The sequence below is a fragment of the Aspergillus mulundensis genome, assembly GCF_003369625.1.
Source record: "Aspergillus mulundensis strain DSM 5745 chromosome Unknown scaffold_9, whole genome shotgun sequence".
NCBI classification, from domain to species: Eukaryota; Fungi; Ascomycota; class Eurotiomycetes; order Eurotiales; family Aspergillaceae; genus Aspergillus; species Aspergillus mulundensis.
Window position 1 is genome coordinate 294,212 of NW_020797897.1, and position 14,816 is coordinate 309,027.

Consider the following 14,816-nt stretch of genomic DNA (forward strand, 5'->3'; position numbering starts at 1 on the left):
ATTACCATTGAATTACCGATTGCATTGTGTTGGACAGAGACCTAGGGTTTTCCTATACGTAGTGTGAGGTATCAAAGCACCTCAAAATTCTGACCCTGGCCGGCAGGTCTGCTAATGCTCCGGGTATGACCCCTCTTAGGTATCCATTTCAGCTTGCCCATATTCATGAGCAGCAGAATCCTAAAATGGTAAGCAATACGAGTAGCTGGAAAGTTACGTACCTGGTTTGGACCAAGTGTCGATGCCTGCATCTTTCCTGCACCTGAGGCATATGCCCCAGAGTTCCGGCCGGGGTCCGATCACTTGGGCCTGACACATTGGCTAATGCAGGGCAAGGTTGTTTGGATCATAGGGTGGTCCAGGTATACAGTGGACAAGACAGGCTCCGCGGAGCCAACTTTGATTCAACGAAATTGACTATAGTATTCTGTAAGTTGCCAAATGGCCATGGACACAGTTAAACCAATCTAACGGCGGGTGTTGGGTATCTAGCTGCAGTCAGCATTGAATCCTCTTCTTCTTTACGACGTCCAGCACATCCCGCCACACCCACAGAGCACAATTATAGGACCACCTGCGCTGCTACGGACATCTAGTCTAGTCTGTTCCGCAAGGCAGGGTATACGTTAGCCGCTGTCTTTTCCGGGCAGGGCTAAGCCGAGTCGTAGTAGGAGGCGCTGGATTGTGGATTGGCTTTATCCAGAGAGGCAGTACCATACAATAATGGCTTTGTATGGAGAGTTGAAACCAGAACTGGAAGGAGAGGGGGAAAGAAAGGGACGAAGGAGGAAGAGGAGGAGATGATATAGATGCCGATGTAGTGCTAACCCGATGAGATATTGAAACGGTTTAATCATAAGCGGCCACGGCGAGTGTTAAGTCTTACTCGCCTTGCTGGATGGCGAACTCGATGCGCTGTTCTCGGTTTGTTATCGCATAGGTATGGCGGCGGTCCTCGTAGCTCTCGTAGGCTAGAGTCAATCTTCAGTTTGGGAATATGTCGGGGACGTAGCAAAGCTCATACAGCGTATCAGGCAGCGCTGCCGGACCACATCCTGCGAGGAACGGCTGGCCATAGCCCTGGAGCGGCGAATGAGTTCTTCCTGTGAATGAATGAACGCATGAAGAATGCCCTCACCGTAGACAGAGCAGGGGCATGTTGACGTCAAAAGTGCACTTGAGATATTGTGCTATCTCTTCGAGAGCCTTGTCTTCCGAACTGCGGCACGGCATACCGGAGGCTGGGAGATGCTGGCGCTATAGGTCCCGGCCTTGGCTGAGGTATTCCGGCGATGCCTGGAATCTGAGACAGTACCACAGTGGTCGGTCTTGCTGCTTAGCAATGCCCGGTTGCGCGAGGAGCAGAGATCCACTAGAGCAAAGAGTTCTCGCGGGGTCCGGCTGGGCGTGTGAACCATCGACGAGCAAGGTCTTTCGACATTCAGTATATACTATCTTCCAGTATGTATCATGTCTAGCATCAGCAGGTCAGCCATTCGTCGACATAAGAGCTTCGGAGGATCCGGCGCCTTTTTTTTTGGTAAAGCAGCATAGATCGACCCAGATGTTCTTCAGACCATGGTCGATTGCCTGCTTTGCGACTCCTTGGAGTTTCTGAAATCCCGCTTTGCTTCAGGCAGTTCCGCGGACGAGATGTTCGAGCTGGACTTTGTCGGTCCCCCATTTGTGCGATAGAACTCCGTGGGAAAGAGGCTGGCTGGGAGAAAGCCCGAAGAGAATAAGCGTTGTGGCGTTGAGCAAGCGCATGGGTTTGCTGCAAGTGTTGTGTTTGGCTTCCCCTCGATGATTTGAGGAAGGGAATGATGAGCCATGAAGTGAATAAATTGACTGACTGACTAACTAAGCTAGGTGGTGGCTATAAAACATAAAGATATTTAAAAGCGCCAAGCACCCGGGTTATATAACCACGGGCAGTAATTCTTAATACCCCCCTTGCCTAGGGTAATAAATAAATAAGGCTATCCTAGTTTTTTAAAATAATAATATAAAGTTATTTTATAGTGTAGTAAGGCGTTTTATATTAATTATTTAAATAAAATACTAATAAGCCACTTTTTTAAGTAGCTTTATAAGTTTATTAATAGCCTGCTTTATTATTAGTATATATAAAAATTTAATATTTTTATTTAATACTTTTTAGTAAAAAAAATAATAATAAATATTAATATACTTAAAGCAGGCATGGTATTTAAAATTTTTAAATATAATAATTACTCCCTAATTATTAATATAAATAGTTATAAGCCTAAAAAAACACACGCGTAGGGTTTAGGCGTTTAATATTTAGCTTAATAAAAAATAATTAAATTTAAATAAGTTCTTAAGTTGCAAGCGCCTGCGTGATATACTTTAATTTAATAAAAAAAAGCACTATACTAAGCTAACACTTTAACACCTAAAAAATTAAATTACTAGTAAGTTTAAAAATATATTTAAATATTAAAATTTTTTTTATTAAATAAGGGCTAGCCTAGTTAGCATTAATATAGCCTTATAAGCTATTTTTATTAAATAAATAGTATAAAATAAAAAAAAAAGTAATATATAAATAATAATATATATACTTAATAATAATTAAGTATTTTTAACCTAAATTACATGCGTACTTTATAACTTTAAAAACTATATAGGTAATATTAGGGCGCGTATAAACTATAAGCTAAATTAAGTATTTTATTATAGCTTAGTAAAGCATTATATTATTTATAAAGGCCTAGCTATTATAATTTTTAAAAACCTTTTTTTTATAAAATAGCGTAAAAAAAGGCTTATAGTTTTTTAAGCTAAAGTATTTAAAAATTTTAAAAATATAAAAGTGTTATAACAGGAATATCTTATTTTTATTTATATTAAATAAAATATTAATACCTAAGTAATCCTTAACTTAACTATTATTTATTACTTTAAAAAGTTTTAAGAACTCCTGCTTAAAAGCTTTATATTAAGTATTATTTTTAAAAAGTATAAAAATATTATTAATATATATAAAAATATATAGGCTATTTTTAATAAATATTAAATAATTTATCTGCAGGCGTTTAAATCCTAAAAAAATAAAAATTTTAAAAAAAAATATACTATTCTTTAGGCAACTACTTAAGGCTATATATTATTTTTAATAAAAAGCCATATTTACTAGCTTGTTTATAGTTATTAAAAAGGTTAATATAAATTATCTTTTTAAGTTTTATATAAAAAAATATAGTAATAATATTTTAAAAATATAATTATTAATTAAAAAGCGCTATAAGCGCGATAAATACCTTAAAAAATATAGGCTTTGCCACTATAGTGTATATTTTATAAAAATCCTTACCATGGCGTTACTTAAAGCCTTTTATAACTAGGCATGCTTTATAAGTATTATTATACTTAAGTTTAAAAACCTAGCAAGTTAGTAATAGCTTTATATTTTTTTTTTATTAATAACATGCTAAGTGCTATTTTAAAGTAGTAAGCATATTTTTTTATAATATACTTTATACTAAAGTTTTGTATTTTTATAATTAAACACCTTTTTATATATCTAAGGTTTAAATTTAAAAAAATTAAAATCTTTAAATAATATAATATTAAATAATTTAAATATAGCTATAATAATTAAAGTGTTAATTTAATACTAAATTTATTACATAATCTTATTAATAATTACTAGGGGCGCTGTAGCAAAAAAAGCAAGAAATTTATTTTTTATTTTAGGATTAATACTAAAAAACTAAATACTATTTATATTTAGCGCTTTTTTAAAATACTAAAATAGCTTTATAATATGCGTAAAGCGTTTAAAAGGCTTAAAATTATAAATTTTAGCTATAGTATAACGCTTATATTTAATAAAAGTTAAATTATACATATCTTCCTTATTAGGGATGTCCTTTATTATAAGAAAAGGCAGATATTAAAAATCTAGAAAATAGCAAGTATTATTAAGATTATTTTTAGTAATAATTAAAGGTAAAATACCTATTACTTTATACTTTTTTATTTAAGCAGGGATCTTCTCTTTAAAGTTATAAGCACTTTTTTAAATTATAAGTAAAGCCTTTATAAATACTTTAGCAGGTATTTATATAAAAATTTAAGGTATAAATAAAGCTAATTAAGGCTATAGTTTATTTATATAATTATATAATTATAAAAACTTTGCAGGCGTATATCTAGCCTTTTTAATATTACTAATTTATTTATATTAATGTGTTAAGGTATTAAGATTATATAAGGTAGTTATTTAAAATAACTTAATATTATTAATTTTTTTAAAAATAATATCGCGCATGTATTTAATTTTTTTTATTTTAATATTATAAACTTTATAAAAAAAGTTTAAATAACTAATAAAGTAGCCTTTAGCCATGTAAGAATTTAGTTTTATTTAATACTTTTTTTTTTAAAAATAAGATACTAGTATTTATAACCCAGAGCGCGCTACTTTAAGGTATTAAGTTATTTATTAATAAAAGCTTTATAAGGTAATATTCCTATATAATTATTAAAAATATAATTTTAAAAAATATAATTATAAGAATAAGGTGCCCCTAAAAATATTTAAAAGTTTAATATATTATTATAACTACTATAAGCAGCTTTATAAGGTAATAATTCTTAATTTTAAAAATATTATTAAGCTAAGGATTATACGCAGGTGTTAGGTCCTATATTTTACCTTTATTTTAAAAATATTTAGTAAGTATAATATACTTTTTAGTATTATTATTATAAACATGTTTTATATTAATATTATACTAGGTTTTAAAATAATTTTTTAAAAAAATATACTTTTTTAGTAATTTATTTTTATTATAAAGTAAAAACACCTAGTAAAAACAGGTTATATTATTTATAAATATTATAAAGTAATGTTTTTTATTATATTTATATATAAAAATTAGTTTATAAATATTAAGATAAATAAGATCTCCGGGTTTTATATGGATCTTATAGTAATTTTTTAGTAAAAAATAATATTTTTTACTTATTAAACATGGCTTATAAAAATGCTTAAGGCTGCTTTTTTTAAGCTTTAGGCCTTTAATATTTTAAATAATTTAATATATCTTTTGCTTGCTTGCGTGGGCTAAGTAATAATATATTAATTTAATAAAAATTAGCTTTAAATTTACTTTAAAATTAGTATTAAAAAATAGCTTTACTATAGTAGTAAGCAAGCTATTAATCTTTAGTATATTTATAAGCTTTATAAAAAATTAACTAGTTATATAAAAATAATAATAATTATTTAAAACTATAATATACCCTTTAGCCTTATTATTTTATAAAAAAAATTTATTATTTTTATTTAAAAGTGTTTACGCGCCGGCCTTAACTAACTAGTAAGTTAAAATAAGATTATAAGCTAGCACAGGCGCTAGCTAAATATTTTTTAAAATAAAAGTTTTAATATATATTATTAAATTTAAAAGTATAAAATTAATTATAATATTACTATATTTTTTAATAAAAAAAGGCATGCCTGTAGTGGTCTTTATCTTAATAATATAAGTTATAAAAAATATAAAATTATAATAAAAAGGAGTTATATAATATAATAAACCTAAGTTAAGTATTTAAAAATAAGAATTTTTCTTTACTATGTTATTATAAGCCGCTATATAATATTTTATATTAATATAATTAAAAAAAAATAATAAATTATTATTTACTAATAGTAGCTAGTGTTGCTAAGAAGCGTCTTACTATTATTATTATTATTATTAATAAAGGCGCTAATTATACGCGTTGCTTTAAACCTTATTAGCTTAACTATTATATAGTTATTAACTAGTATAATAAGCTCTAGAGGGATTCTAGGAGTTATTATATTTATATAAGTTATATTTATTATATTTATTATACCCCCCTTGGCCGCGGCTTTTAAATATACTAGGAAAATTATAATTATAATAGCCTTTATAGCCTTGTCTGCAAGGGCTAAAATTATAAAAATAAAATACACCTTGTAGGCCGCGAGAACTAGTTTACTTTATTAATTAATACTTAAAAAAAAATAATTACCTAAAGCGCCGTGATAATAACACTAAATAAAGTTAATATTTTTTATAAGTAAATTATTTTTAAAGATCTTATTAATAGTTAACTTCTTTTTATTTTTATTTTTATTTTTTTTATTTATTATATTTATAAAAAGCATGTTAAAAGTTACTTTAAGTAATTTTTTTTTTATTTAACAGCGCTGCGCGTACTATAAAAAAAAATATATATATTTTTTTTATTTTATAAATTATTAAATTATAAAATATTTTTAGCTAAGTAATTTAAGCTTTATAAAACTTTATATCTTAAATTATAGTAAAAAAATAAACCTTTATTTAAAGGGGTAACTTAAGTTCTTAATACCTTAGTTTAATAATAGTATTTTTTTATTTATTTAACTAAATAGTTTTATTTTATATATTTATAAGCTTTATTATAAAAAGCTTATTTTAAGTATTATAAGCTGCTATATAGCTGCAAGGTTTATAAAGGGCCTTAAGTAAGTTAAAAGCCTTTTTTAAATTATATATAGTATAAAGGTTTACCTAAATAAATAAAATACAAGTATTTTAAAAAATTATAAGTATTATAAACCTTTTTTTATTATATTTTTTTATTTTTTTATTATAAGTATTTTTTAATTTTTTATTACATGTAATAATTTTCTCGCGTAGGTATTTAATTTTTATTACAGGAATATTAATATTATTATTAAGTTTTATTTTTTTATAATAAGTTTTTTTAATAAATTTATTATTTTATAAGTTATAAAGGTCTGGTTTTGTAGGTATTAGGTAATTACCTTAAAAAACTTATTAAAAAAAAAAGTTAAAGCCTTGTAGTCTAATCTTTAATAATTTTATTTATTAAAAATAATTTTTTTATTAAGCTTAATAATTAAGTTAGTAATTTTTACCTTGTTAGTAATAGTAAAAAAGCCTTTTATTATGGTATTAATACTTAAAGCGCTAAACTTAAAGGCAAAGGTAAGTAAAAATTTTTTATATAAAATAATATGGTTACTAGGGCTGGCCTAGCAATTATAGTTTATATATTTATAAATAAAAAAAAAAAGTAATAAAACCTAGGCAGAGCAAGGGCTTATAACCTAAAGAAGGGAATAATAAGCCATAAAGTAAATAAATTAACTAACTAACTAACTAAGCTAGGTGGTGGCTACAAAACATAAAGATATTTGGGAGCGCCAAGCACCCGGGTCACGTGACCACGGGCAGTGATCCTCGACATGATTGGCATGGCAGCTGTCGGACGCCCGGAGGGCCGGCGCCCGGGACGCGCCTATCCTAATTAGGACTAGCGCAGCACGTGATGGTTAAGGTTTTTTTATAACTTACTGCTTGCTATATATAAATAATTTAAAGGTTTACTATAAGTAATATTATTAGCTAGTTATTAGGTTATAAGCCCTTAAACTTTTTTAATTACTTTAAAATATTATTTAAAACTTTTTTAAGTGCCTTTATAAGCTTTAAAGCTTATAATAAGTATTATTATATATTTTTTTTACCTTTTTAAAGCGCGATTTTTAATACTTACTATTTATAAATTAATAAAACTATAATTTTTTAATTAATTAAAACTTAATATTTAATATAACTAAGCTTTAATAAGCTATTCCCCTTGCAGGGACCCTTAATCCTGTTATAAAAATATTTTAGTAAGTAACTTAGCTAATAAATCCCCTTAATTTTTTACTTAAATAAGTATATTATAAGTACTGCCTGCTTAGGGCTATAATTCCTGCTATTATATACTTATTTAAAATTAAACTTTTAGGCTAAATTAATTATAATAAGTAGTTTAATTAAGTAAGAAAATATTTACAAGCCTTATACCTTTTTTAATTAATTAATTTTTTACTTGCTAGGCCTCCTAAAAATAGGCTATATTAAAAATAATAAAAAAATTACTTAATACTTATTATTAATTAGCTTTTAGGCTAAGTTAGCTATAAAATTTATATTAAAGTTATAAGATTCTTATATTTAATAAAGTATATTAATAAAATATTTAATATAATTTACTAAATTATTATTAAATAAAATATACCCTAGATTACCAAGGCAGTGCTTAATATTATTAATATATATAAAAACTAGTTTTTTATTACTTTTAAGTTTATTATAATATTTATAATTATATAAAATATTATTAAAAACCTATATATTATTATTAAACCTAGCATTACCATGCTATTAGTTTTTTAAAAAATTTATAATAACCTTAAAACATAGGCTATACTTTAATAATTATTTTTAATTAATTAAATTTTAAAAAATTATAGCAAGAATAACCTAAAATAATTATATAAAAATACTATAGCTAAAGCTAAAATAATTATTTTACTTATTATTATGGCCCCGCCCTTGGGAAAGTAAAAAAAATAAGTTTATTATAAAAAACCCTATATTAAAGCGCTTACTAACCCTTTAAATAATATAAATAAAAAAAAATAGGCTAATTAAATAAAGCAAGGGGATAATAAAATTTATTTTTATAAATATTATAAATATAGCGGCCACTTTTAAAAAAATTATTATTATTTAAACCCTTAACTTTAACTTAATAGCTAGATTAAGCTTTTTAAAGTATAGGCATTATGCCTAAATAAAATTAATATAAAGCTATAAGCTATAGCTTTATATAATAATAATAAATTTAATAATTATAACTTTAAATATAATAAATTAAAGCCTAAAATTAGCCCTAGATTTTTAACCATACCTGCTTTTATTATAACCGCTAAACTAATAAAGTGGCTTATAAATATAAAATTAGCCAAGTTTATTTTTCCTAAGCGCTTTAACTTTAAAAATTATATAAAATATAACTTAAACTGCTTGGAATACTTATATAAAATATTTAGTAAAGTAATTAAACATGTTAAAGGTTATAAAATACTAATTATTATTATAAAGGGTGTAAATAATATATATAAAAAAATTAGGGTTTATAAATATTATGCGCTTAAGGCTTTAATTTACCTATTATTTATTAAAAGGCTAAAAAAAACACTTAATATATAATATTATAAAGAAAATAATACTTTTATTAGCCTAAATAAAATTATTATAGGGCAAGCTTACACACGCCATGGTGTTTTTTTTTAAAGTTTATATTTAAATAATATTTTTAATTAGCTATAGTTAATATAAATTTATTTTACAAGTGCTTTAACCACGCGGGTATTTCTAGACTTTATACTATAGCCCGGGCGAAAGGCCTTAATATAAATATTATTAATTAATTAAATTACTTTACTTACCTTAAAACTAAATTTTATAAAATATTATTTTAGCCTGTCCCGCGGGAAGTGGATTTAAAAAAATTATAATATATAAATATATAACTTATTTAACTAATTAAAATTAGTGGTTTTAACTACTATTTTATAATTATTAATAATGCCACCTAATTAGCCGCGGTATACTGTGTTAAAAAAAAAAAGTATTTTAATAATTAATATTATACTAAAAATACTACAAGCGCCTTACAGAATAGTACATCCACGCTATTAAAATAAATAATAATAAAAAGTTTTTTAAGTATAAGGCCTGGGCTAAGCTAAAAAATTTAATATTTTAACCTTTTTTATTAAAAACTTTAAAGTCTAATAAAATTTTAAAATATTATACCTAGTATATTAATATAACGGCCTAAGCCATAAAAATTAATACTAGTTTATTAAAAAAAGTATGGCCTAAGATAATTAAGACTACTATTAAAACCTTAAATTAATTATTTATTATTAAGGATTTTTATAGCAAGTTACCCCTATAGCTTTAGCATAAATACTATTAAATTAATAACCTAATACCTTGTTTTAATAACTTCCGCGCTTATAGCTATAAATTATATATTTATATATTAATTAAAAATTATAAATAATTTTATAAGCTTGCTATAAGAGCCCTAATTAGCTATTTAGTTAAATATAAAAAAAATAATAATAAAATCTTTTAAGTATAGGTTTTAAGAAAGCAGGTTTACTACTTAAAGCATATTTTATTTAATAAATTAAAGTTTTATAAAAATAATTACTTACTTAGTACTATATTTATAAAAAATGCCCTACCTTAACTAAATAAATTAGTGCCAGGGGCCACTATATATAATATTAAATTTAATAATATACTTATTTTTAAGCTAATTTTAATAATCTAGGTGCCTAAAATACTAATTACTAGCTAAATTTAAATTATATTTTTAATTTTAAGGTATTAACTAACTTTAGTATTACATGGTAATATTAAATTAAAGTTACCTGCTTTACTAATACTAAAATACTAGGTTAACTTTATCCTGGTACTAACATAGTGCTTACATGCTAAAAATATAAAAAACCTACTAAGGTAGTTAATTAATAATAATAATAACAACGCTAACACGCTAAGCCTAATCTTATTAAATTATTATAATAACCTTAATTTAGTAACACCGCCTTAATTTTTAATAAAAAATATTAATACTATAATAACGCTAGCTTATATACCACTATTAATAAATTTTATTAATTAATTTTAAATATAAATTATATTACTTTTACTAGTAACCCAAGCCCCACCCGCTCCGCGCCCTTAAAAGCTTTAAGATAACCTTAATTTACTAGGGTTAGTGTTAAATAATATTTAAAATATATATAAATAAATTTTTAAAATAAACCACTTTAAGCCATATATATTTAATATAAATATTAATATAGTACTAAATATACTAATTAATTAAAATTTAGGAATATTAAACTATAAGATACCAGGCTAATTCCCTAATTAATTAAAGGTTTTAATAATAAAAACCACCCTATATAAAATAAATATAAATATTAATATTTTTAATATAATAATTATTTTATTAACTAAACACCCTAAACCCTGTATTAACTATGGTTTATTAATTAAAGTAACCAAGCGTGCTAACACCAGAGTTATTAAAATATTTAATAAAATAATTTAGTATTTACTTACCAGGAGGTTTTAAATATTAATTAAAATTAAATTATATATTAATAATATTAAAGTACTAAGATTTTATAAAAAAGCGTGGTAATTTAAGTTTTTTAATTAATAAAAAAAAGCTATATTAATTTATATTAACATGGTAGTTGCTATAAACACGTGGAAGCTTGTTAAATAATTAAAAGGGGCTAAAATTATTCCTAGTAAGTAGGTATTTATACTTAAAAATAATAAAAATAGCTTTATTTTATTATTTAAGACTTAAATTATTACGTGTGGTAACCACTAAGTTACTAGATTAAATTATAATAAAAGCTTTTATTTAGTTATAGCTAATATAATAATTAAATATATATTAATAGCTATAGCTATCCAGAGGCTTAGCTAGCATTAATTTAATATTATTAATACTTATTTTAATATAAAAATAGCTAATTAAAAGGTTTATATATAATAGCCACGCGGCCACGGGATTAGTAATAACCTTATATATAAAATATAAAAAGCCTTATTTAAACTCTGTAACTTTATATATTTATAAAACTAGAAATTTAATTAATTATTATATGCTAAGGGCTTTAAGCCGCTTACTAAGAAATCTTATATATATATTTAAAAGTTACCTTACGCGCTAATTATTACTTATATAAATAATAATATTATTATTAGTAAAATAAAGGTTAATATAAATGCTATTATTAGCCTTTTATAAAAAATTTATAAACTTAAAGTTAGTAATAAGCTAATTAAATTTCTTAAATTAATAGTATCCTATAATTATAAAAATAAGATAATCCACTTTTTTTAAGCTATATATATAAAATAAATAACTTAATATTTTAGCCTTACTAAAGCTAGGCCGGTAAAAACACTAATAATAAAGGGGTATGTTAAAATTATATAAAAAGTTAACTAATTAAATATTATAAATCTTAATATACCTTTAGTTTTTAATATTTTTAATACTTATACTTTTACCTAATTAATTAGATTTTTTAGCTAGCTTAAAAAGACCTGTGTTAACCTTGCATACCTAGTTTAATTTTTATAATATTAATAAAAATTTTTAATTATTAATAACATGGCAGTTACTAAGCACGTGGTTTATTATATTATAACCTATTAAAGTAATTTAGTACTTGCTAAAACCTATATAAAAAAAATAATTATTTATTTTAATATATTTTATTAAAATTATTTTAATAAAAAATTTATTAAGGGCTTTATTATATACCTTTATAAATTTTTTATTATATAAAATTTAAAAAAATAAGTGGTTATAATACCTTTATTTATTATAGTAAAATTTTTAGTATTTAACAGGGCTATTAAAACAGCCTTATTTATAAAAAAGCTTGCTAAGGTGCTTAAAATATAAAATAGTAAGTTAATTATAATATACTTTAATAATACTAGTATTATTACTAATACTATTAATTAAAAAATTTTAATTACTACACGCTGGTTAGCTAATAAATACTTTTTTATATAAAATATTTATAAATAATACTTTATAAAGTTTTACCACGTGCTAAAAAAAAAATCCTATAAATAAAATAATTAAACTACTAGAAGTAACTAAGTTTACTATTTTTTAAAATATAATAGTAGTAGTAGTAGTAGTGGTATTTAATACCCCGGGGATTGCTAGGCGTACGCCTAATATTCTAAACCTTCCTTAAGGTATAGGGGCGTGCTGCCACAGGGTAAGTAGCTTATTTAATTAATTTATATATAAAAGGCTTTTTATTTTTAAGGGCAACTCTTGCTAAAGCTTATAAGCCAGGTGCCTATTTTTTACTTATTATTTTAATATATAGCTGCTGGCAGGTGTTATTTATCACGCGCTTAATAATTTAAATATTATAAAATATAGGGGCTAGCCCTATTTTATAAAAAAAATATATAGGCTAAAGCTAGTTATATTAAAAAAAAGTATAAAAAAAAAAATATAGTAAGATTAAAAAAAATAAAACTATTTAGTACTAGGTTAAATAATTTTTATAAGGCTAGGGCGCGGGGAGCCCTAGCAGGGGCAAATAAACTTATAAAAGTTTATAATTTTTAATAAAAATATAAAGTTTTTAGGCTTTAATTTATAAAGGTACTTTAAGGCCTTGGCCTTAGTTATTAGTGGTACTATAAGGTACTAAGGCTATTATTAAAAATATTATTAAAAGTGGTAATAAAAAACTAGGTATTTAGGGCTTTTACTTCTTTTATAAGAATAAGTAACCTTTATATTTTTATACTAAAAGTATTTATAATACTACCTAAAGTTACTATGTAATAATCTTAATACTAGCTAGTAATATAAAATTAGGTACTTTAATATAAGTTTAGGCCGTGGTTTAACTTAATAAGGCTTTAGCTTTATAAGTTATTACTTATATTAGGTTAATAACTTTATAAAGATGCCTTTTTATTATTTAACTTAAGTAATTTAATATATTTATTTATATAGGCTATATATCCCGCTCGCGGTGAGCTATACCTTAAAAAAGTTAGTATTTAAAAGTTATGCCTTTATAAAGGCTATTTTATTAACTAGTTTATTAGCTAGCTTATTACCCTTAATATTTATATAGCTAAAAAATTACTATAAGTAAACTATATATTAGTTTATAAACTAGTATAATATTTAAAAAGCCTAGTTAAAAAATAGCAAGGGCTACCCGCGCGCGTATTAAATTATTAAGGTATTATTTATATAAAGCTAGTAAATAGGCGCCCTAAAAAGTTTTTTAATTATTACCTTTAATTTTTAAAGTACGCTAATAGCCTTAATATTATAAATATAAAACTAGGCACTAATAATTAATAGTTCCTATGCTTAAAAATATTATTTATAATATATTATATAGCTATAGCTTATATAATACATGCCCTAGTATATTTATTTAAAATTATTACTAAAAATTACTATTTTTATTATTAATAGCACTTACTATTATTATTTAAACTTTTTTATAGCTAGCCTCTTAGCCTTGCCCCTAGTAAGATTTTTTAGGTATTTTTAAAAGTAATAAGGGTAAGCTAGAACTAGCCTTGGGATATTTAAAAAAAGCGCCCTAATAATTTATACTTTAGTTTTAGGCCTTTAGCGCGAGCTAGTACCTTATTTTTATAAGATTTTTAGTAATATTACCCGTGCTACTAGTAAATTTTAGCTATTTATTAGTTAAAGCCTTAAAGTAAATTATAATTAAGCTTTTTTTAGTATTACTACCGCGAAGAAAAGCCTAGTATTTTTAAAAAGGGTTACTATAAATATTATTTAAAAAACTAGGAGTATGCCGTAAGTAGCTAGCACTAGGGTTTTTTTAATTACTTTAATATGCTAGCCTAGCTAGGCACTAACTTTTAAATTTTATATATATTTTTTAGGCTTGGTCCTGCCCCTATACCATGCCTTTATATTATATAATAAGTTAAAAATAATATAAATAATAATTACCTTGCAAAGGGAGTTTACAGGTAAATCATGTATTATATATACTAAATTATAAATATATTAGGCCACCACGTGGGCTTTAGCTACTTATTTAGTAATATATTAATATTAAAAAAGTTATTTATTAAAAAAAATACCTAGTTAATATAGCACAGGTTATTTTTAGCCTAGTGCCATGGTAATAAAAGTAATTATTAGCTAGTTATTAATTATTAATAAAGGTAATTTACTATACTATTTCCGGGTAATATATAGTATTTTTAGCTTTTTAAATATAAAGGCTATTTTATTTTATTCCTCCTAGGCTAGCATGCCATAAATATTTTTTATTAAAAGCTTATAGTTTATATAAAGAAAGTTACTTATGTGGCTAA